General features: G+C 51.0%; 15 non-coding genes and 2 pseudogenes across 15 annotated transcripts; all 17 read right to left on the bottom strand.

The window, feature by feature from the left end:
- Positions 1-382: 382 nt before the first annotated feature.
- LOC137066878 (U2 spliceosomal RNA) lies at positions 383-575 on the bottom strand. The gene has a single exon (XR_010902758.1). It is a non-coding gene; the product is annotated as a U2 spliceosomal RNA (small nuclear RNA).
- Positions 576-1,608: 1,033 nt separating this feature from the next.
- LOC137067347 (U1 spliceosomal RNA) lies at positions 1,609-1,772 on the bottom strand. Its single transcript, XR_010903146.1, has one exon. It is a non-coding gene; the product is annotated as a U1 spliceosomal RNA (small nuclear RNA).
- A 468-nt stretch (positions 1,773-2,240) lies between these two features.
- Positions 2,241-2,431, bottom strand: LOC137066594 (U2 spliceosomal RNA). The gene has a single exon (XR_010902500.1). It is a non-coding gene; the product is annotated as a U2 spliceosomal RNA (small nuclear RNA).
- A 1,033-nt stretch (positions 2,432-3,464) lies between these two features.
- On the bottom strand, positions 3,465-3,628 carry LOC137067345 (U1 spliceosomal RNA). The gene has a single exon (XR_010903144.1). It is a non-coding gene; the product is annotated as a U1 spliceosomal RNA (small nuclear RNA).
- A 468-nt stretch (positions 3,629-4,096) lies between these two features.
- Positions 4,097-4,287, bottom strand: LOC137066593 (U2 spliceosomal RNA). The gene has a single exon (XR_010902499.1). It is a non-coding gene; the product is annotated as a U2 spliceosomal RNA (small nuclear RNA).
- A 1,033-nt stretch (positions 4,288-5,320) lies between these two features.
- Positions 5,321-5,484, bottom strand: LOC137067060 (U1 spliceosomal RNA). The gene has a single exon (XR_010902885.1). It is a non-coding gene; the product is annotated as a U1 spliceosomal RNA (small nuclear RNA).
- A 444-nt stretch (positions 5,485-5,928) lies between these two features.
- On the bottom strand, positions 5,929-6,121 carry LOC137066877 (U2 spliceosomal RNA). Its single transcript, XR_010902757.1, has one exon. It is a non-coding gene; the product is annotated as a U2 spliceosomal RNA (small nuclear RNA).
- Positions 6,122-7,154: 1,033 nt separating this feature from the next.
- On the bottom strand, positions 7,155-7,318 carry LOC137067059 (U1 spliceosomal RNA). The gene has a single exon (XR_010902884.1). It is a non-coding gene; the product is annotated as a U1 spliceosomal RNA (small nuclear RNA).
- A 444-nt stretch (positions 7,319-7,762) lies between these two features.
- On the bottom strand, positions 7,763-7,955 carry LOC137066876 (U2 spliceosomal RNA). Its single transcript, XR_010902756.1, has one exon. It is a non-coding gene; the product is annotated as a U2 spliceosomal RNA (small nuclear RNA).
- Positions 7,956-8,988: 1,033 nt separating this feature from the next.
- On the bottom strand, positions 8,989-9,152 carry LOC137066474 (U1 spliceosomal RNA). The gene has a single exon (XR_010902391.1). It is a non-coding gene; the product is annotated as a U1 spliceosomal RNA (small nuclear RNA).
- A 469-nt stretch (positions 9,153-9,621) lies between these two features.
- On the bottom strand, positions 9,622-9,812 carry LOC137066591 (U2 spliceosomal RNA). The gene has a single exon (XR_010902498.1). It is a non-coding gene; the product is annotated as a U2 spliceosomal RNA (small nuclear RNA).
- Positions 9,813-10,845: 1,033 nt separating this feature from the next.
- Positions 10,846-11,009, bottom strand: LOC137067058 (U1 spliceosomal RNA). The gene has a single exon (XR_010902883.1). It is a non-coding gene; the product is annotated as a U1 spliceosomal RNA (small nuclear RNA).
- A 464-nt stretch (positions 11,010-11,473) lies between these two features.
- On the bottom strand, positions 11,474-11,646 carry LOC137066910 (U2 spliceosomal RNA; annotated as a pseudogene).
- Positions 11,647-18,159: 6,513 nt separating this feature from the next.
- LOC137067057 (U1 spliceosomal RNA) lies at positions 18,160-18,323 on the bottom strand. The gene has a single exon (XR_010902882.1). It is a non-coding gene; the product is annotated as a U1 spliceosomal RNA (small nuclear RNA).
- A 468-nt stretch (positions 18,324-18,791) lies between these two features.
- On the bottom strand, positions 18,792-18,982 carry LOC137066589 (U2 spliceosomal RNA). Its single transcript, XR_010902496.1, has one exon. It is a non-coding gene; the product is annotated as a U2 spliceosomal RNA (small nuclear RNA).
- Positions 18,983-20,015: 1,033 nt separating this feature from the next.
- LOC137067055 (U1 spliceosomal RNA) lies at positions 20,016-20,179 on the bottom strand. The gene has a single exon (XR_010902881.1). It is a non-coding gene; the product is annotated as a U1 spliceosomal RNA (small nuclear RNA).
- A 468-nt stretch (positions 20,180-20,647) lies between these two features.
- On the bottom strand, positions 20,648-20,820 carry LOC137066908 (U2 spliceosomal RNA; annotated as a pseudogene).
- Between the last annotated feature and the right edge of the window lie 582 nt (positions 20,821-21,402).

The raw sequence follows: 21,402 nt of genomic DNA, 5'->3' as shown, positions 1-21,402 counted from the left end.
CTTCCCCTCCCCCAAGAAAAGGAAGGACGGGGCACCTTCCATTGCTTGACTGCTGCGTGCGTGCGTGCCTGACCTTGATTTGAATCAGGTGTCCCTAATCCATCCAACACAAACCCCTGATTCGACTCATCAGCTCGTTGGTAAAGACTCTCAAATAAGAGGGACATCAAAAAACGTGCTGTGACGGTGATGAGTCAGCCGGCCGGCAACCGACGCTTTTGTTCTTCTTTTTTCCCTATGCTCATATGACCGCAGCTTGCTGCTTTCTCTGTGGCACGGTCATCGTCAACGGTCACCTCATCGTCATTCTGTATGCGCTTCCTGCGTATTTCTGTATTCTCTGACAAAAGTCCAGTGGTGTTGTTGGTTCTTCTATTAGTCACAACAATTCGCAGTCCCCGAAAAGGCACTGCAATACCAGGTCGATGCGTGGAGTGGACGGAGCAAGCCCCGGTTCCGGCTCCATGTGCCAAAAATCAATTTAATATGCAGTCCCCGGATAGGGGACGTATCAGATATTAAACTGATAAGAACAGATACTACACTTGATCTTAGCCAAAAGGCCGAGAAGCGATGACACAATGACGCAGCGGCAGGGGAGCCGGCAAAGGCGACGCCCATCTGGGAAGCGGTGAGGGGGGGGAGGGTTGGCAAAGGCCGTACGTCGTAGAGACCTGAAACTTTGAGGGATGGTACTAGCCACTCGCTCTACAACATCACCAAGGCTGGCCCCCCGATGGGCCCGGCGGTGGCGCTACAGCCACCGAAAGTACGAAATGGCTCGTAGCTCCCAAACCGCACGCCGCAGAACCAAGTGTCTTATATCATCGGAATCCTTGGCTCGAGCCGAGCGAGACGCATGCCTCGGATTCGAAGGTTGCGCTGGCGAAATTTTCGGGTATTTGGGATTTTGTGAAAAACCTACTTTTGCACACTAGTCCTAGGTCTTTTGCCCGATCTGGCCCAAACCAGTGCAGAAAGATTCTCTGGAGTCTGACTGTCCGTCCAGATCGGAAAAAAAGTGGGAATTTCGATTCAGCTTGGCGGCGGCAGGCCGAAACCTACGGGCTGGGCGAGGCGGGGTCTGCTAGAACGGCTATAGCTCTTGGACGGAACGAGACAATTTCACCCAAGCCGGTACACCCGTGCACGGGCTCAGTCTGGGGTCAGGCGAGAAAGGACGCGGTGAATGGCCACCTAGTGGCGCTTTAAAATGAAAAAGCAACAACATGAGAGCGGCTATAGGCGAACGTATGTCGCGTGCTTTTTCACAGCACGCGCACGAGACAGTCGTACCATACGACAGAAAACCTCCATCCGAACAACTTTGCCTTTGGGACCACTGCTGTCAATCAACTCGTCCGTTGAATATCAAAGTTTGTGGGAAAAACCACATTCGGCAAACCGGTCGCAGGTTTCGACAACCTCGATGAAAACAGACGCAGTTCAGTTCTCTGAACTCTCCGGGTCACTGGCTGACACAGCAGAAAGAGACAGAAACATAACAAAACTGGTGCAACTTCACCCTTTGGGGCAGTGGGCGGCGCCACAAGCGTCAAGAACCGCACGCTTTTTCCCTCCACGCTATCTGCTTTTAACCAGTGTGTACAGGGGAGAGCGCGAACGCAGTCCCCCACTACCATAAATTATGCAGTCGAGATTCCCACATTTGGGGAATTCGCAGGGGTCAGCACAACCGGAGTGCAATGGCCGAGCCTCGCCCTGGGTGACCCACCTTCCTGATCATGGTGTCTCCCCTGCCAGGTAAGTATGAGTTGCCTGGCCTCCAGGCAGAGGCGCCCTATCCCCCTTCGCCATCCTCAAACACGGTGACCTTCCCCTCCCCCAAGAAAAGGAAGGACGGGGCACCTTCCATTGCTTGACTGCTGCGTGCGTGCGTGCCTGACCTTGATTTGAATCAGGTGTCCCTAATCCATCCAACACAAACCCCCGATTCGACTCATCAGCTCGTTGGTAAAGACTCTCAAATAAGAGGGACATCAAAAAACGTGCTGTGACGGTGATGAGTCAGCCGGCCGGCAACCGACGCTTTTGTTCTTCTTTTTTCCCTATGCTCATATGACCGCAGCTTGCTGCTTTCTCTGTGGCACGGTCATCGTCAACGGTCACCTCATCGTCATTCTGTATGCGCTTCCTGCGTATTTCTGTATTCTCTGACAAAAGTCCAGTGGTGTTGTTGGTTCTTCTATTAGTCACAACAATTCGCAGGCCCCAAAAAGGGGAAGCACACCGTTCCTGGAGGCACTGCAATACCAGGTCGATGCGTGGAGTGGACGGAGCAAGCCCCGGTTCCGGCTCCATGTGCCAAAAATCAATTTAATATGCAGTCCCCGGATAGGGGACGTATCAGATATTAAACTGATAAGAACAGATACTACACTTGATCTTAGCCAAAAGGCCGAGAAGCGATGACACAATGACGCAGCGGCAGGGGAGCCGGCAAAGGCGACGCCCATCTGGGAAGCGGTGAGGGGGGGGAGGGTTGGCAAAGGCCGTACGTCGTAGAGACCTGAAACTTTGAGGGATGGTACTAGCCACTCGCTCTACAACATCACCAAGGCTGGCCCCCCGATGGGCCCGGCGGTGGCGCTACAGCCACCGAAAGTACGAAATGGCTCGTAGCTCCCAAACCGCACGCCGCAGAACCAAGTGTCTTATATCATCGGAATCCTTGGCTCGAGCCGAGCGAGACGCATGCCTCGGATTCGAAGGTTGCGCTGGCGAAATTTTCGGGTATTTGGGATTTTGTGAAAAACCTACTTTTGCACACTAGTCCTAGGTCTTTTGCCCGATCTGGCCCAAACCAGTGCAGAAAGATTCTCTGGAGTCTGACTGTCCGTCCAGATCGGAAAAAAAGTGGGAATTTCGATTCAGCTTGGCGGCGGCAGGCCGAAACCTACGGGCTGGGCGAGGCGGGGTCTGCTAGAACGGCTATAGCTCTTGGACGGAACGAGACAATTTCACCCAAGCCGGTACACCCGTGCACGGGCTCAGTCTGGGGTCAGGCGAGAAAGGACGCGGTGAATGGCCACCTAGTGGCGCTTTAAAATGAAAAAGCAACAACATGAGAGCGGCTATAGGCGAACGTATGTCGCGTGCTTTTTCACAGCACGCGCACGAGACAGTCGTACCATACGACAGAAAACCTCCATCCGAACAACTTTGCCTTTGGGACCACTGCTGTCAATCAACTCGTCCGTTGAATATCAAAGTTTGTGGGAAAAACCACATTCGGCAAACCGGTCGCAGGTTTCGACAACCTCGATGAAAACAGACGCAGTTCAGTTCTCTGAACTCTCCGGGTCACTGGCTGACACAGCAGAAAGAGACAGAAACATAACAAAACTGGTGCAACTTCACCCTTTGGGGCAGTGGGCGGCGCCACAAGCGTCAAGAACCGCACGCTTTTTCCCTCCACGCTATCTGCTTTTAACCAGTGTGTACAGGGGAGAGCGCGAACGCAGTCCCCCACTACCATAAATTATGCAGTCGAGATTCCCACATTTGGGGAATTCGCAGGGGTCAGCACAACCGGAGTGCAATGGCCGAGCCTCGCCCTGGGTGACCCACCTTCCTGATCATGGTGTCTCCCCTGCCAGGTAAGTATGAGTTGCCTGGCCTCCAGGCAGAGGCGCCCTATCCCCCTTCGCCATCCTCAAACACGGTGACCTTCCCCTCCCCCAAGAAAAGGAAGGACGGGGCACCTTCCATTGCTTGACTGCTGCGTGCGTGCGTGCCTGACCTTGATTTGAATCAGGTGTCCCTAATCCATCCAACACAAACCCCCGATTCGACTCATCAGCTCGTTGGTAAAGACTCTCAAATAAGAGGGACATCAAAAAACGTGCTGTGACGGTGATGAGTCAGCCGGCCGGCAACCGACGCTTTTGTTCTTCTTTTTTCCCTATGCTCATATGACCGCAGCTTGCTGCTTTCTCTGTGGCACGGTCATCGTCAACGGTCACCTCATCGTCATTCTGTATGCGCTTCCTGCGTATTTCTGTATTCTCTGACAAAAGTCCAGTGGTGTTGTTGGTTCTTCTATTAGTCACAACAATTCGCAGGCCCCAAAAAGGGGAAGCACACCGTTCCTGGAGGCACTGCAATACCAGGTCGATGCGTGGAGTGGACGGAGCAAGCCCCGGTTCCGGCTCCATGTGCCAAAAATCAATTTAATATGCAGTCCCCGGATAGGGGACGTATCAGATATTAAACTGATAAGAACAGATACTACACTTGATCTTAGCCAAAAGGCCGAGAAGCGATGACACAATGACGCAGCGGCAGGGGAGCCGGCAAAGGCGACGCCCATCTGGGAAGCGGTGAGGGGGGGGAGGGTTGGCAAAGGCCGTACGTCGTAGAGACCTGAAACTTTGAGGGATGGCACTAGCCACTCGCTCTACAACATCACCAAGGCTGGCCCCCCGATGGGCCCGGCGGTGGCGCTACAGCCACCGAAAGTACGAAATGGCTCGTAGCTCCCAAACCGCACGCCGCAGAACCAAGTGTCTTATATCATCGGAATCCTTGGCTCGAGCCGAGCGAGACGCATGCCTCGGATTCGAAGGTTGCGCTGGCGAAATTTTCGGGTATTTGGGATTTTGTGAAAAACCTACTTTTGCACACTAGTCCTAGGTCTTTTGCCCGATCTGGCCCAAACCAGTGCAGAAAGATTCTCTGGAGTCTGACTGTCCGTCCAGATCGGAAAAAAAGTGGGAATTTCGATTCAGCTTGGCGGCGGCAGGCCGAAACCTACGGGCTGGGCGAGGCGGGGTCTGCTAGAACGGCTATAGCTCTTGGACGGAACGAGACAATTTCACCCAAGCCGGTACACCCGTGCACGGGCTCAGTCTGGGGTCAGGCGAGAAAGGACGCGGTGAATGGCCACCTAGTGGCGCTTTAAAATGAAAAAGCAACAACATGAGAGCGGCTATAGGCGAACGTATGTCGCGTGCTTTTTCACAGCACGCGCACGAGACAGTCGTACCATACGACAGAAAACCTCCATCCGAACAACTTTGCCTTTGGGACCACTGCTGTCAATCAACTCGTCCGTTGAATATCAAAGTTTGTGGGAAAAACCACATTCGGCAAACCGGTCGCAGGTTTCGACAACCTCGATGAAAACAGACGCAGTTCAGTTCTCTGAACTCTCCGGGTCACTGGCTGACACAGCAGAAAGAGACAGAAACATAACAAAACTGGTGCAACTTCACCCTTTGGGGCAGTGGGCGGCGCCACAAGCGCCAAGAACCGCACGCTTTTTCCCTCCACGCTATCTGCTTTTAACCAGTGTGTACAGGGGAGAGCGCGAACGCAGTCCCCCACTACCATAAATTATGCAGTCGAGATTCCCACATTTGGGGAATTCGCAGGGGTCAGCACAACCGGAGTGCAATGGCCGAGCCTCGCCCTGGGTGAACCACCTTCCTGATCATGGTGTCTCCCCTGCCAGGTAAGTATGAGTTGCCTGGCCTCCAGGCAGAGGCGCCCTATCCCCCTTCGCCATCCTCAAACACGGTGACCTTCCCCTCCCCCAAGAAAAGGAAGGACGGGGCACCTTCCATTGCTTGACTGCTGCGTGCGTGCGTGCCTGACCTTGATTTGAATCAGGTGTCCCTAATCCATCCAACACAAACCCCTGATTCGACTCATCAGCTCGTTGGTAAAGACTCTCAAATAAGAGGGACATCAAAAAACGTGCTGTGACGGTGATGAGTCAGCCGGCCGGCAACCGACGCTTTTGTTCTTCTTTTTTCCCTATGCTCATATGACCGCAGCTTGCTGCTTTCTCTGTGGCACGGTCATCGTCAACGGTCACCTCATCGTCATTCTGTATGCGCTTCCTGCGTATTTCTGTATTCTCTGACAAAAGTCCAGTGGTGTTGTTGGTTCTTCTATTAGTCACAACAATTCGCAGTCCCCGAAAAGGCACTGCAATACCAGGTCGATGCGTGGAGTGGACGGAGCAAGCCCCGGTTCCGGCTCCATGTGCCAAAAATCAATTTAATATGCAGTCCCCGGATAGGGGACGTATCAGATATTAAACTGATAAGAACAGATACTACACTTGATCTTAGCCAAAAGGCCGAGAAGCGATGACACAATGACGCAGCGGCAGGGGAGCCGGCAAAGGCGACGCCCATCTGGGAAGCGGTGAGGGGGGGGAGGGTTGGCAAAGGCCGTACGTCGTAGAGACCTGAAACTTTGAGGGATGGTACTAGCCACTCGCTCTACAACATCACCAAGGCTGGCCCCCCGATGGGCCCGGCGGTGGCGCTACAGCCACCGAAAGTACGAAATGGCTCGTAGCTCCCAAACCGCACGCCGCAGAACCAAGTGTCTTATATCATCGGAATCCTTGGCTCGAGCCGAGCGAGACGCATGCCTCGGATTCGAAGGTTGCGCTGGCGAAATTTTCGGGTATTTGGGATTTTGTGAAAAACCTACTTTTGCACACTAGTCCTAGGTCTTTTGCCCGATCTGGCCCAAACCAGTGCAGAAAGATTCTCTGGAGTCTGACTGTCCGTCCAGATCGGAAAAAAAGTGGGAATTTCGATTCAGCTTGGCGGCGGCAGGCCGAAACCTACGGGCTGGGCGAGGCGGGGTCTGCTAGAACGGCTATAGCTCTTGGACGGAACGAGACAATTTCACCCAAGCCGGTACACCCGTGCACGGGCTCAGTCTGGGGTCAGGCGAGAAAGGACGCGGTGAATGGCCACCTAGTGGCGCTTTAAAATGAAAAAGCAACAACATAAGAGCGGCTATAGGCGAATGTATGTCGCGTGCTTTTTCACAGCACGCGCACGAGACAGTCGTACCATACGACAGAAAACCTCCATCCGAACAACTTTGCCTTTGGGACCACTGCTGTCAATCAACTCGTCCGTTGAATATCAAAGTTTGTGGGAAAAACCACATTCGGCAAACCGGTCGCAGGTTTCGACAACCTCGATGAAAACAGACGCAGTTCAGTTCTCTGAACTCTCCGGGTCACTGGCTGACACAGCAGAAAGAGACAGAAACATAACAAAACTGGTGCAACTTCACCCTTTGGGGCAGTGGGCGGCGCCACAAGCGTCAAGAACCGCACGCTTTTTCCCTCCACGCTATCTGCTTTTAACCAGTGTGTACAGGGGAGAGCGCGAACGCAGTCCCCCACTACCATAAATTATGCAGTCGAGATTCCCACATTTGGGGAATTCGCAGGGGTCAGCACAACCGGAGTGCAATGGCCGAGCCTCGCCCTGGGTGAACCACCTTCCTGATCATGGTGTCTCCCCTGCCAGGTAAGTATGAGTTGCCTGGCCTCCAGGCAGAGGCGCCCTATCCCCCTTCGCCATCCTCAAACACGGTGACCTTCCCCTCCCCCAAGAAAAGGAAGGACGGGGCACCTTCCATTGCTTGACTGCTGCGTGCGTGCGTGCCTGACCTTGATTTGAATCAGGTGTCCCTAATCCATCCAACACAAACCCCTGATTCGACTCATCAGCTCGTTGGTAAAGACTCTCAAATAAGAGGGACATCAAAAAACGTGCTGTGACGGTGATGAGTCAGCCGGCCGGCAACCGACGCTTTTGTTCTTCTTTTTTCCCTATGCTCATATGACCGCAGCTTGCTGCTTTCTCTGTGGCACGGTCATCGTCAACGGTCACCTCATCGTCATTCTGTATGCGCTTCCTGCATATTTCTGTATTCTCTGACAAAAGTCCAGTGGTGTTGTTGGTTCTTCTATTAGTCACAACAATTCGCAGTCCCCGAAAAGGCACTGCAATACCAGGTCGATGCGTGGAGTGGACGGAGCAAGCCCCGGTTCCGGCTCCATGTGCCAAAAATCAATTTAATATGCAGTCCCCGGATAGGGGACGTATCAGATATTAAACTGATAAGAACAGATACTACACTTGATCTTAGCCAAAAGGCCGAGAAGCGATGACACAATGACGCAGCGGCAGGGGAGCCGGCAAAGGCGACGCCCATCTGGGAAGCGGTGAGGGGGGGGAGGGTTGGCAAAGGCCGTACGTCGTAGAGACCTGAAACTTTGAGGGATGGTACTAGCCACTCGCTCTACAACATCACCAAGGCTGGCCCCCCGATGGGCCCGGCGGTGGCGCTACAGCCACCGAAAGTACGAAATGGCTCGTAGCTCCCAAACCGCACGCCGCAGAACCAAGTGTCTTATATCATCGGAATCCTTGGCTCGAGCCGAGCGAGACGCATGCCTCGGATTCGAAGGTTGCGCTGGCGAAATTTTCGGGTATTTGGGATTTTGTGAAAAACCTACTTTTGCACACTAGTCCTAGGTCTTTTGCCCGATCTGGCCCAAACCAGTGCAGAAAGATTCTCTGGAGTCTGACTGTCCGTCCAGATCGGAAAAAAAGTGGGAATTTCGATTCAGCTTGGCGGCGGCAGGCCGAAACCTACGGGCTGGGCGAGGCGGGGTCTGCTAGAACGGCTATAGCTCTTGGACGGAACGAGACAATTTCACCCAAGCCGGTACACCCGTGCACGGGCTCAGTCTGGGGTCAGGCGAGAAAGGACGCGGTGAATGGCCACCTAGTGGCGCTTTAAAATGAAAAAGCAACAACATAAGAGCGGCTATAGGCGAATGTATGTCGCGTGCTTTTTCACAGCACGCGCACGAGACAGTCGTACCATACGACAGAAAACCTCCATCCGAACAACTTTGCCTTTGGGACCACTGCTGTCAATCAACTCGTCCGTTGAATATCAAAGTTTGTGGGAAAAACCACATTCGGCAAACCGGTCGCAGGTTTCGACAACCTCGATGAAAACAGACGCAGTTCAGTTCTCTGAACTCTCCGGGTCACTGGCTGACACAGCAGAAAGAGACAGAAACATAACAAAACTGGTGCAACTTCACCCTTTGGGGCAGTGGGCGGCGCCACAAGCGTCAAGAACCGCACGCTTTTTCCCTCCACGCTATCTGCTTTTAACCAGTGTGTACAGGGGAGAGCGCGAACGCAGTCCCCCACTACCATAAATTATGCAGTCGAGATTCCCACATTTGGGGAATTCGCAGGGGTCAGCACAACCGGAGTGCAATGGCCGAGCCTCACCCTGGGTGAACCACCTTCCTGATCATGGTGTCTCCCCTGCCAGGTAAGTATGAGTTGCCTGGCCTCCAGGCAGAGGCGCCCTATCCCCCTTCGCCATCCTCAAACACGGTGACCTTCCCCTCCCCCAAGAAAAGGAAGGACGGGGCACCTTCCATTGCTTGACTGCTGCGTGCGTGCGTGCCTGACCTTGATTTGAATCAGGTGTCCCTAATCCATCCAACACAAACCCCTGATTCGACTCATCAGCTCGTTGGTAAAGACTCTCAAATAAGACGGGACATCAAAAAACGTGCTGTGACGGTGATGAGTCAGCCGGCCGGCAACCGACGCTTTTGTTCTTCTTTTTTCCCTATGCTCATATGACCGCAGCTTGCTGCTTTCTCTGTGGCACGGTCATCGTCAACGGTCACCTCATCGTCATTCTGTATGCGCTTCCTGCGTATTTCTGTATTCTCTGACAAAAGTCCAGTGGTGTTGTTGGTTCTTCTATTAGTCACAACAATTCGCAGTCCCCAAAAAGGGGAAGCACACCGTTCCTGGAGGCACTGCAATACCAGGTCGATGCGTGGAGTGGACGGAGCAAGCCCCGGTTCCGGCTCCATGTGCCAAAAATCAATTTAATATGCAGTCCCCGGATAGGGGACGTATCAGATATTAAACTGATAAGAACAGATACTACACTTGATCTTAGCCAAAAGGCCGAGAAGCGATGACACAATGACGCAGCGGCAGGGGAGCCGGCAAAGGCGACGCCCATCTGGGAAGCGGTGAGGGGGGGGAGGGTTGGCAAAGGCCGTACGTCGTAGAGACCTGAAACTTTGAGGGATGGCACTAGCCACTCGCTCTACAACATCACCAAGGCTGGCCCCCCGATGGGCCCGGCGGTGGCGCTACAGCCACCGAAAGTACGAAATGGCTCGTAGCTCCCAAACCGCACGCCGCAGAACCAAGTGTCTTATATCATCGGAATCCTTGGCTCGAGCCGAGCGAGACGCATGCCTCGGATTCGAAGGTTGCGCTGGCGAAATTTTCGGGTATTTGGGATTTTGTGAAAAACCTACTTTTGCACACTAGTCCTAGGTCTTTTGCCCGATCTGGCCCAAACCAGTGCAGAAAGATTCTCTGGAGTCTGACTGTCCGTCCAGATCGGAAAAAAAGTGGGAATTTCGATTCAGCTTGGCGGCGGCAGGCCGAAACCTACGGGCTGGGCGAGGCGGGGTCTGCTAGAACGGCTATAGCTCTTGGACGGAACGAGACAATTTCACCCAAGCCGGTACACCCGTGCACGGGCTCAGTCTGGGGTCAGGCGAGAAAGGACGCGGTGAATGGCCACCTAGTGGCGCTTTAAAATGAAAAAGCAACAACATGAGAGCGGCTATAGGCGAACGTATGTCGCGTGCTTTTTCACAGCACGCGCACGAGACAGTCGTACCATACGACAGAAAACCTCCATCCGAACAACTTTGCCTTTGGGACCACTGCTGTCAATCAACTCGTCCGTTGAATATCAAAGTTTGTGGGAAAAACCACATTCGGCAAACCGGTCGCAGGTTTCGACAACCTCGATGAAAACAGACGCAGTTCAGTTCTCTGAACTCTCCGGGTCACTGGCTGACACAGCAGAAAGAGACAGAAACATAACAAAACTGGTGCAACTTCACCCTTTGGGGCAGTGGGCGGCGCCACAAGCGTCAAGAACCGCACGCTTTTTCCCTCCACGCTATCTGCTTTTAACCAGTGTGTACAGGGGAGAGCGCGAACGCAGTCCCCCACTACCATAAATTATGCAGTCGAGATTCCCACATTTGGGGAATTCGCAGGGGTCAGCACAACCGGAGTGCAATGGCCGAGCCTCGCCCTGGGTGAACCACCTTCCTGATCATGGTGTCTCCCCTGCCAGGTAAGTATGAGTTGCCTGGCCTCCAGGCAGAGGCGCCCTATCCCCCTTCGCCATCCTCAAACACGGTGACCTTCCCCTCCCCCAAGAAAAGGAAGGACGGGGCACCTTCCATTGCTTGACTGCTGCGTGCGTGCGTGACCTTGATTTGAATCAGGTGTCCCTAATCCATCCAACACAAACCCCCGATTCGACTCATCAGCTCGTTGGTAAAGACTCTCAAATAAGAGGGACATCAAAAAACGTGCTGTGACGGTGATGAGTCAGCCGGCCGGCAACCGACGCTTTTGTTCTTCTTTTTTCCCTATGCTCATATGACCGCAGCTTGCTGCTTTCTCTGTGGCACGGTCATCGTCAACGGTCACCTCATCGTCATTCTGTATGCGCTTCCTGCGTATTTCTGTATTCTCTGACAAAAGTCCAGTGGTGTTGTTGGTTCTTCTATTAGTCACAACAATTCGCAGTCCCCAAAAAGGGGAAGCACACCGTTCCTGGAGGCACTGCAATACCAGGTCGATGCGTGGAGTGGACGGAGCAAGCCCCGGTTCCGGCTCCATGTGCCAAAAAACAATTTAATATGCAGTCCCCGGATAGGGGACGTATCAGATATTAAACTGATAAGAACAGATTTTTTCTTTTGAAAGGTTTTTATTGTCACCATTTACAATCATATTTCACAAAACACACTTTCCTTTCAACACACATTTAAAACAAGCAGAACATTTAATACACATGGTTTAAAATGAAGAATTCAGTGTTTAAAATAATAAAACTAAAACCATTGTGCAAGTCGTGTTTAATAGTCCATGCGTGTGTTGAGTTTCTTAAAAGGGGGTGTGGTGTTTGCATGTAAAAATCAGTAGATAAATAAAATAAAGATGATAAAATCCATTGTGCAAGACTGGGGGTGAGTCCTTATCAAGTCTGCATTCCCCCCCACTCTCCAGGAAGAACACTTGGCCTGCCATTTCCGGGGGTCAGCGGAGATCCCCTCTCCTCCGGCCCGCTGGCCCGCTGTTCCCGTAGCCAGAGTGGTGAGGGTGCATCTACGGGCGGTCAAGGTCGGTGGTGGCCGGGACCTCCTTTGTGTGGCCTCGGCCCCCCCGTCCGAATGACGACGTGCGGCCCACCCTGCAGCGTTGATCTTATTCTTTGCTCGCATGCGTGGAGGGGGACCGTCACGCGTTTCCCCACCAGCAGGTTTCTGGTGACCCAGATGGCATCCTTGATTACGTTAAGGGTGAGCCAGAGCGATGCAAATTCATGCGATGTTTGGGCTTTTAGGCCCTGACCCACCCCTAGGATGGCGAGCTTGTAGTCCACCTGGGCCCCACCCGCTGGCAGGCACGGGAAAAACAGGGGGCCGGCCCTGGCCCACAGGTCCCGCGCAGCACCGCACTCCCAGAGCAGATGGTAGACGGTCTCCGGGGATTTGCACCCGGACCGCGGGCAGATGGGATTTTTGGCCATGCCTCTGGAGTGCATAACCGCCCTGACCGGGAGGATCTCATGAGCCACCATCCATGACAAGTCCTTGTGTCCATTCTGGAGAGCGGGGTGAGCAGCATTCTTCCAGACCAATTTTGCCTCACTTAGAGTGAGGTTTGGAATTGGACTCACCGGTTCCCGGTCCTGCACAAAGGAGACAAGAGATTTGTGGTTGGTTAAAATAGTGACGTCTTGTTGTTCTAAAAAATGTTTCTTTAAAAACTTTTTTATAAAACTGTACTCTGTGGGTAGATTAAAAGATACAGGACTACTCAAATCAATTGGTAAAATCTTCAATGCTCTTAGGTAAGACCCCATCCAAAACCGTGCCATGGCTGCTGTCTTATTTTCTTTGGATGGGGTCGTGGCATATCTTAAATGTAGGGCGGTGAAGCGGCTGCCTAAAAACAGGTGGGGGTCTGGGAGCCCTTTTCCACCATTTTCTGGTCTCCTCTTGACCACGTCCCTCTTCAACCTCTCCCACTTGGACCCCCACAGGAAATAAAACACCGCCCTTTCTAATTTCTTTAGGAATTTCCTAGGTGGGATAAAAACAGAACAAACAAGTGACATTAGAGGTAAAATGATGGCTTTAAAAATTAAAACTTTGCCCTCCAAAGTCATCTGTCGTAGTCCCCAAAACCCCAGTCTTTTCCTAACTTTCCCTAATAAGTCAGTCCAGTTTTCCCGTCCACCCCCTTCCTTGTCAAATTTAACTCCTAAAATCTTAAAATCTGTCTCCTTAAAATCTACATTAAGTCCGCCTGTGTCTCTGTCGTCCCACGGTCCAAAGAGCAGGGCCTCGGACTTGCTTCTGTTGAGTTTTGCGCCCGAGGCCCGACCGTACCAGTCCGTCAAGTCCATAGCTCTTTGTATTGATAAAACGTCCGTGGCTAAAAGAGTTACGTCGTCCATGTAGAGCACACATGTCGCTGTCAGTCCACTGGTCCCTGGAATGTCTATTCCTTTTATCCGTGTATCCCTTCTCAAGATCTGTGCCAGTGGCTCAATACAAGCCACATACAAAAGGGGGGATAAAGGACACCCCTGACGGACACCGCTGCGAATATTTACCGCTTTAGAGAGATGACCATTTACAAGGATTTTGCTGACTAAGCCCTCGTACAGCAGTCCCACCCAAGCTATGAACCTCTTCGGAAAACCCATTTTTTGCAGTACCTGAAACAGGTACTGGTGCGAGACTCGGTCAAAAGCTTTCTCAAAATCTAAATTTAGGACTACTAGCCGGATGTTTCTGTCTCTCGCAAAACAGATGGCATCTCTAATCAGAACCAGGCTGTCTGTTATCCTTCTTCCGGGCACAGCACAAGCTTGATCCGGGTGGATTACGTCCTCTAAAACTGTCGACATACGTGTGGCTAAAATCTTACTAAAAAGTTTACAATCAAAATTTAAAAGAGTGATTGGTCTCCAGTTTTTTAAGTCAGTCCGGTCTCCTGTTTTGTAAAGTAAAGAAACTATCCCTGTTCTAAAACTGTCTGGAAGTTTGTCAACCGTCTCAAAGTCTTTAAAAACAGTCAATAGTTCATGAGCTAAAATATCCCAAAAGGTTAGATAAAATTCCAGGGGGAGTCCATCTACTCCTGGGGACTTCCCCCTTTTAAAACTTTTGAGGGATTTGTGCATTTCTAAAATGGTAAAATCTTGGGTTAAAAGCTCATTTTCACTGTTGACTTTACTGACTATGAATTCTAAAACTTCCTTTACAGTATCACTGTTTACATATTTTGTACTATATAATTCTCTGTAAAAATCTTCAACCCCTTTTAAAATTTCCTTTGTCGTTTTTGCTTCCCTCCCTTCTACTTTTACATTGACTATATTCCTTCTTTGTGTCATTATCTTTTTAAAAAAGTACCTAGTACATTTTTCACCTTCTTCTATTTCTCTTTCTTTACTTCTTAAAATGACCCCTTTGCTCTGAAGACTGGATAAAACTGACATTTCTCTTTTAACCTCTTGTATTTCATCATTAAAATCAAAACCATTGTTAAAAAGGGTAAAATATCTCTGTAGTCTTTTTTGCAGCCCCATCATGTGTCTCCTTTCCTTATCTTTCTTTTCTTTTCCTACTTTCCTAAAAAACTGTCTCGTCCTGTCTTTTACCATCTCCCACCAATGTGCATGTGTCTCATAAAAGTCTCGGAGGGTCTGCCATTGGCTGAACTGCTCCCTATATTCCTTTACTACGTCCTCATCTTCTAAGAGGGAGCAGTTCAGCTTCCACAGCCCTCCCCCTACCGTCACACCCGTGGGTAGTGAAAGGGTGCAGGATAGCATTAGGTGGTCAGAAAAGAAGAGGGGAGTCAATGTAGCATCGGTTGGCGGGCAGTCTCTTGTAAAAATATAGTCGATTCGAGAGGCTTTGGCGCCATCACTACTGAACCAAGTGTAGCCCTCCTCTCTTTGATGCATGTTTTTAAAACAGTCGACTAAATTAAAATCTCTAACTAAACCCTGTAATAAAACCGATGTCTTATCAATTTTAAAATCTTCTCCAACCCTCTTTCTGTCTTTTTTTGATAACACACAATTAAAATCCCCTGCCACCACTACCGGAACTCTTCCTAACATGTGGGGCTGCAAGTCTTCTAAAAGCTCATACCTATCATTTTTTCCGGTAAAACCATACACATTAAGAACATTAAAATCTCTACCTAAAAAATTTAGATTTGCTAAAAGCGCTCGCCCTTCCCTCACCACCGTGCTGCCCTTCACCAAGATATTTGGGTTTTTAATTAAAATGGCAACACCGTCGTTCTTGTTAAGGTTTGAGCCGCTCCATATGGAGGGACCAGGGGGCCATAGCTCCTCCATTTTTGTGTACCTGTTTAAAAAGGGTAGAGCACACTCCTGTAATAAAAACAAATCTGATTTACAAGTATTTAAAAAGGATAAAATGCTCTGTGCTCGTATGGTGGCTCTCACGCTTCTCACATTTATGGTTGAAATGGTGAGGGCCATGAGCAGTGTTATTAAAAAGGTATGAGACATTTAAAACAATGATAAAAAGACTACAATAAAACCATTAAAAACCTATTATGTTATATCTTGTTTCACCTGCTTTTCCTTTCTCCCTTGAGGACTAGGGTCGGGAAAGCAAGTGCTCACCACCTCAGGAGCTACAGAGGAATCCTCTTGCATCTCCTTTGGTGATGATGTTCTTAGCTTTATGTGCAAAAAAGATACCTCATTTGGGGATTCTAGGGGCCATATATGTTCCAGATCTTCCAAAACGGAACTATCTGGACTATGTGCTGCCCTAGCTTTCTTCTCCTCTATATCAGATAGAGGAGATCCCGCAGGTCTTTTTTGCACCTGAGCATTTGGGAGTGAAAAGTTAATTTCACTCCCACTGGATTCCACCGCTAGGTCTGAAACCGTTTCTAGGGAGGAAACTGTTGATTCCTCTCTTTCCTCTTCTTCCATTTCTTTCACATGTTCTATTGTTTCCTCCCTTTCCTCTTCTTCCATTTCTTTGTCAGGTTCTGTTGGAGAACATGACTCCGCCCCTGTGGCCGCCCCACTTGCTTGTTCCTGACCACTCCCTGAGGCTGGCTGGGAAATTGAAATTCCCGCCAAAACCTCAGGGACCACCTCCTCTCTTTGTTCTTTTGATTGTTCTGGTTGTGGGGCGGCCATTTTGTTGCCTTTGAGTTTGTTGGCAAAACTTTTTGGGCAATCTCTGTAGAGATGGTTTGATTCTCCACATAGGTTGCACCGCCTGCCATTGGTACAATCATCAAAAATGTGCCCAATTTCTTTACACTTCCCACACACTAACTCTTGGCATGCATCGGCTAGATGCCCAACTCTTCCACATTTCCTACACAACTTAGGCATCCCTTGGTAGTGTATGTAGCCTCTGTTTTCTCCCAGCACAATCATGGAAGGCAGATGTTTCAGGCCTTGATAGCCCCCAGCCTCTTCCCATTGTTTAATGGGAATCCGCCAGGAGCAATTCCAAATGCCGTCCTCATCTAGCACTTTGATAGGCTGGCTTCTAACAGTGCAAAATCTACCCAACCAGACACAAATATCATCCCCTGTCACTGTTTCGTTAAACATTCTGACAATCACAGTTTTAAGTGTGTTATCTGAAAGTTTTTCCACAGTGAACATGGAGAACTGGGCCTTAACAGAGTCAAACCTTTGCCAAAAGTCATTCAGCAGGGAAGCAGTTTTAAAACTCAAATCAAAACCCTTGTTCAGGGGCAGAGTCATCAAACAGTTTAAATCCTCAGGTCTAAAATTGAGGGTTTTCTGGATCAGCTTCCTGGAGAAGTCTAGACGAGACAACCCCAGGAGCTTACCATCCACCTCTCTAAATAAAAAGCGTACGCTGTGGTGCCTCCGCATGCCAGCACGAGCAGCCGACATGGTGGAGGCACCAACAGCCTAAAAACTGTAAAATAACAATAAATACAATAAATAGATAAAATAATAAAAGTCTTACCTTAAAACTTGTTGAACCGTAAAAAAGCAGGATCACTCTACCTCTCAGAAGTTGTGCGGCTCGGGACACAAAAGGATCTCGAGCCAGGAAACCTCAGAGAGGCGATCGCAGTCTCAACCGTTCGACCAGATACTTGATCTTAGCCAAAAGGCCGAGAAGCGATGACACAATGACGCAGCGGCAGGGGAGCCGGCAAAGGCGACGCCCATCTGGGAAGCGGTGAGGGGGGGGAGGGTTGGCAAAGGCCGTACGTCGTAGAGACCTGAAACTTTGAGGGATGGTACTAGCCACTCGCTCTACAACATCACCAAGGCTGGCCCCCCGATGGGCCCGGCGGTGGCGCTACAGCCACCGAAAGTACGAAATGGCTCGTAGCTCCCAAACCGCACGCCGCAGAACCAAGTGTCTTATATCATCGGAATCCTTGGCTCGAGCCGAGCGAGACGCATGCCTCGGATTCGAAGGTTGCGCTGGCGAAATTTTCGGGTATTTGGGATTTTGTGAAAAACCTACTTTTGCACACTAGTCCTAGGTCTTTTGCCCGATCTGGCCCAAACCAGTGCAGAAAGATTCTCTGGAGTCTAACTGTCCGTCCAGATCGGAAAAAAAGTGGGAATTTCGATTCAGCTTGGCGGCGGCAGGCCGAAACCTACGGGCTGGGCGAGGCGGGGTCTGCTAGAACGGCTATAGCTCTTGGACGGAACGAGACAATTTCACCCAAGCCGGTACACCCGTGCACGGGCTCAGTCTGGGGTCAGGCGAGAAAGGACGCGGTGAATGGCCACCTAGTGGCGCTTTAAAATGAAAAAGCAACAACATGAGAGCGGCTATAGGCGAACGTATGTCGCGTGCTTTTTCACAGCACGCGCACGAGACAGTCGTACCATACGACAGAAAACCTCCATCCGAACAACTTTGCCTTTGGGACCACTGCTGTCAATCAACTCGTCCGTTGAATATCAAAGTTTGTGGGAAAAACCACATTCGGCAAACCGGTCGCAGGTTTCGACAACCTCGATGAAAACAGACGCAGTTCAGTTCTCTGAACTCTCCGGGTCACTGGCTGACACAGCAGAAAGAGACAGAAACATAACAAAACTGGTGCAACTTCACCCTTTGGGGCAGTGGGCGGCGCCACAAGCGTCAAGAACCGCACGCTTTTTCCCTCCACGCTATCTGCTTTTAACCAGTGTGTACAGGGGAGAGCGCGAACGCAGTCCCCCACTACCATAAATTATGCAGTCGAGATTCCCACATTTGGGGAATTCGCAGGGGTCAGCACAACCGGAGTGCAATGGCCGAGCCTCGCCCTGGGTGAACCACCTTCCTGATCATGGTGTCTCCCCTGCCAGGTAAGTATGAGTTGCCTGGCCTCCAGGCAGAGGCGCCCTATCCCCCTTCGCCATCCTCAAACACGGTGACCTTCCCCTCCCCCAAGAAAAGGAAGGACGGGGCACCTTCCATTGCTTGACTGCTGCGTGCGTGCGTGCCTGACCTTGATTTGAATCAGGTGTCCCTAATCCATCCAACACAAACCCCCGATTCGACTCATCAGCTCGTTGGTAAAGACTCTCAAATAAGAGGGACATCAAAAAACGTGCTGTGACGGTGATGAGTCAGCCGGCCGGCAACCGACGCTTTTGTTCTTCTTTTTTCCCTATGCTCATATGACCGCAGCTTGCTGCTTTCTCTGTGGCACGGTCATCGTCAACGGTCACCTCATCGTCATTCTGTATGCGCTTCCTGCGTATTTCTGTATTCTCTGACAAAAGTCCAGTGGTGTTGTTGGTTCTTCTATTAGTCACAACAATTCGCAGGCCCCAAAAAGGGGAAGCACACCGTTCCTGGAGGCACTGCAATACCAGGTCGATGCGTGGAGTGGACGGAGCAAGCCCCGGTTCCGGCTCCATGTGCCAAAAATCAATTTAATATGCAGTCCCCGGATAGGGGACGTATCAGATATTAAACTGATAAGAACAGATACTACACTTGATCTTAGCCAAAAGGCCGAGAAGCGATGACACAATGACGCAGCGGCAGGGGAGCCGGCAAAGGCGACGCCCATCTGGGAAGCGGTGAGGGGGGGGAGGGTTGGCAAAGGCCGTACGTCGTAGAGACCTGAAACTTTGAGGGATGGCACTAGCCACTCGCTCTACAACATCACCAAGGCTGGCCCCCCGATGGGCCCGGCGGTGGCGCTACAGCCACCGAAAGTACGAAATGGCTCGTAGCTCCCAAACCGCACGCCGCAGAACCAAGTGTCTTATATCATCGGAATCCTTGGCTCGAGCCGAGCGAGACGCATGCCTCGGATTCGAAGGTTGCGCTGGCGAAATTTTCGGGTATTTGGGATTTTGTGAAAAACCTACTTTTGCACACTAGTCCTAGGTCTTTTGCCCGATCTGGCCCAAACCAGTGCAGAAAGATTCTCTGGAGTCTGACTGTCCGTCCAGATCGGAAAAAAAGTGGGAATTTCGATTCAGCTTGGCGGCGGCAGGCCGAAACCTACGGGCTGGGCGAGGCGGGGTCTGCTAGAACGGCTATAGCTCTTGGACGGAACGAGACAATTTCACCCAAGCCGGTACACCCGTGCACGGGCTCAGTCTGGGGTCAGGCGAGAAAGGACGCGGTGAATGGCCACCTAGTGGCGCTTTAAAATGAAAAAGCAACAACATGAGAGCGGCTATAGGCGAACGTATGTCGCGTGCTTTTTCACAGCACGCGCACGAGACAGTCGTACCATACGACAGAAAACCTCCATCCGAACAACTTTGCCTTTGGGACCACTGCTGTCAATCAACTCGTCCGTTGAATATCAAAGTTTGTGGGAAAAACCACATTCGGCAAACCGGTCGCAGGTTTCGACAACCTCGATGAAAACAGACGCAGTTCAGTTCTCTGAACTCTCCGGGTCACTGGCTGACACAGCAGAAAGAGACAGAAACATAACAAAACTGGTGCAACTTCACCCTTTGGGGCAGTGGGCGGCGCCACAAGCGTCAAGAACCGCACGCTTTTTCCCTCCACGCTATCTGCTTTTAACCAGTGTGTACAGGGGAGAGCGCGAACGCAGTCCCCCACTACCATAAATTATGCAGTCGAGATTCCCACATTTGGGGAATTCGCAGGGGTCAGCACAACCGGAGTGCAATGGCCGAGCCTCGCCCTGGGTGAACCACCTTCCTGATCATGGTGTCTCCCCTGCCAGGTAAGTATGAGTTGCCTGGCCTCCAGGCAGAGGCGCCCTATCCCCCTTCGCCATCCTCAAACACGGTGACCTTCCCCTCCCCCAAGAAAAGGAAGGACGGGGCACCTTCCATTGCTTGACTGCTGCGTGCGTGCGTGCCTGACCTTGATTTGAATCAGGTGTCCCTAATCCATCCAACACAAACCCCCGATTCGACTCATCAGCTCGTTGGTAAAGACTCTCAAATAAGAGGGACATCAAAAAACGTGCTGTGACGGTGATGAGTCAGCCGGCCGGCAACCGACGCTTTTGTTCTTCTTTTTTCCCTATGCTCATATGACCGCAGCTTGCTGCTTTCTCTGTGGCACGGTCATCGTCAACGGTCACCTCATCGTCATTCTGTATGCGCTTCCTGCGTATTTCTGTATTCTCTGACAAAAGTCCAGTGGTGTTGTTGGTTCTTCTATTAGTCACAACAATTCGCAGTCCCCAAAAAGGGGAAGCACACCGTTCCTGGAGGCACTGCAATACCAGGTCGATGCGTGGAGTGGACGGAGCAAGCCCCGGTTCCGGCTCCATGTGCCAAAAAACAATTTAATATGCAGTCCCCGGATAGGGGACGTATCAGATATTAAACTGATAAGAACAGATTTTTTCTTTTGAAAGGTTTTTATTGTCACCATTTACAATCATATTTCACAAAACACACTTTCCTTTCAACACACATTTAAAACAAGCAGAACATTTAATACACATGGTTTAAAATGAAGAATTCAGTGTTTAAAATAATAAAACTAAAACCATTGTGCAAGTCGTGTTTAATAGTCCATGCGTGTGTTGAGTTTCTTAAAAGGGGGTGTGGTGTTTGCATGTAAAAATCAGTAGATAAATAAAATAAAGATGATAAAATCCATTGTGCAAGACTGGGGGTGAGTCCTTATCAAGTCTGCATTCCCCCCCACTCTCCAGGAAGAACACTTGGCCTGCCATTTCCGGGGGTCAGCGGAGATCCCCTCTCCTCCGGCCCGCTGGCCCGCTGTTCCCGTAGCCAGAGTGGTGAGGGTGCATCTACGGGCGGTCAAGGTCGGTGGTGGCCGGGACCTCCTTTGTGTGGCCTCGGCCCCCCCGTCCGAATGACGACGTGCGGCCCACCCTGCAGCGTTGATCTTATTCTTTGCTCGCATGCGTGGAGGGGGACCGTCACGCGTTTCCCCACCAGCAGGTTTCTGGTGACCCAGATGGCATCCTTGAT

This window comes from Pseudorasbora parva, unplaced genomic scaffold, assembly GCF_024679245.1.
Source record: "Pseudorasbora parva isolate DD20220531a unplaced genomic scaffold, ASM2467924v1 scaffold_33, whole genome shotgun sequence".
NCBI classification, from domain to species: domain Eukaryota; kingdom Metazoa; phylum Chordata; class Actinopteri; order Cypriniformes; family Gobionidae; genus Pseudorasbora; species Pseudorasbora parva.
The sequence above is the reverse complement of the archived record's forward strand: the minus strand, read 5'-3'. Positions and strand labels throughout refer to the sequence as shown.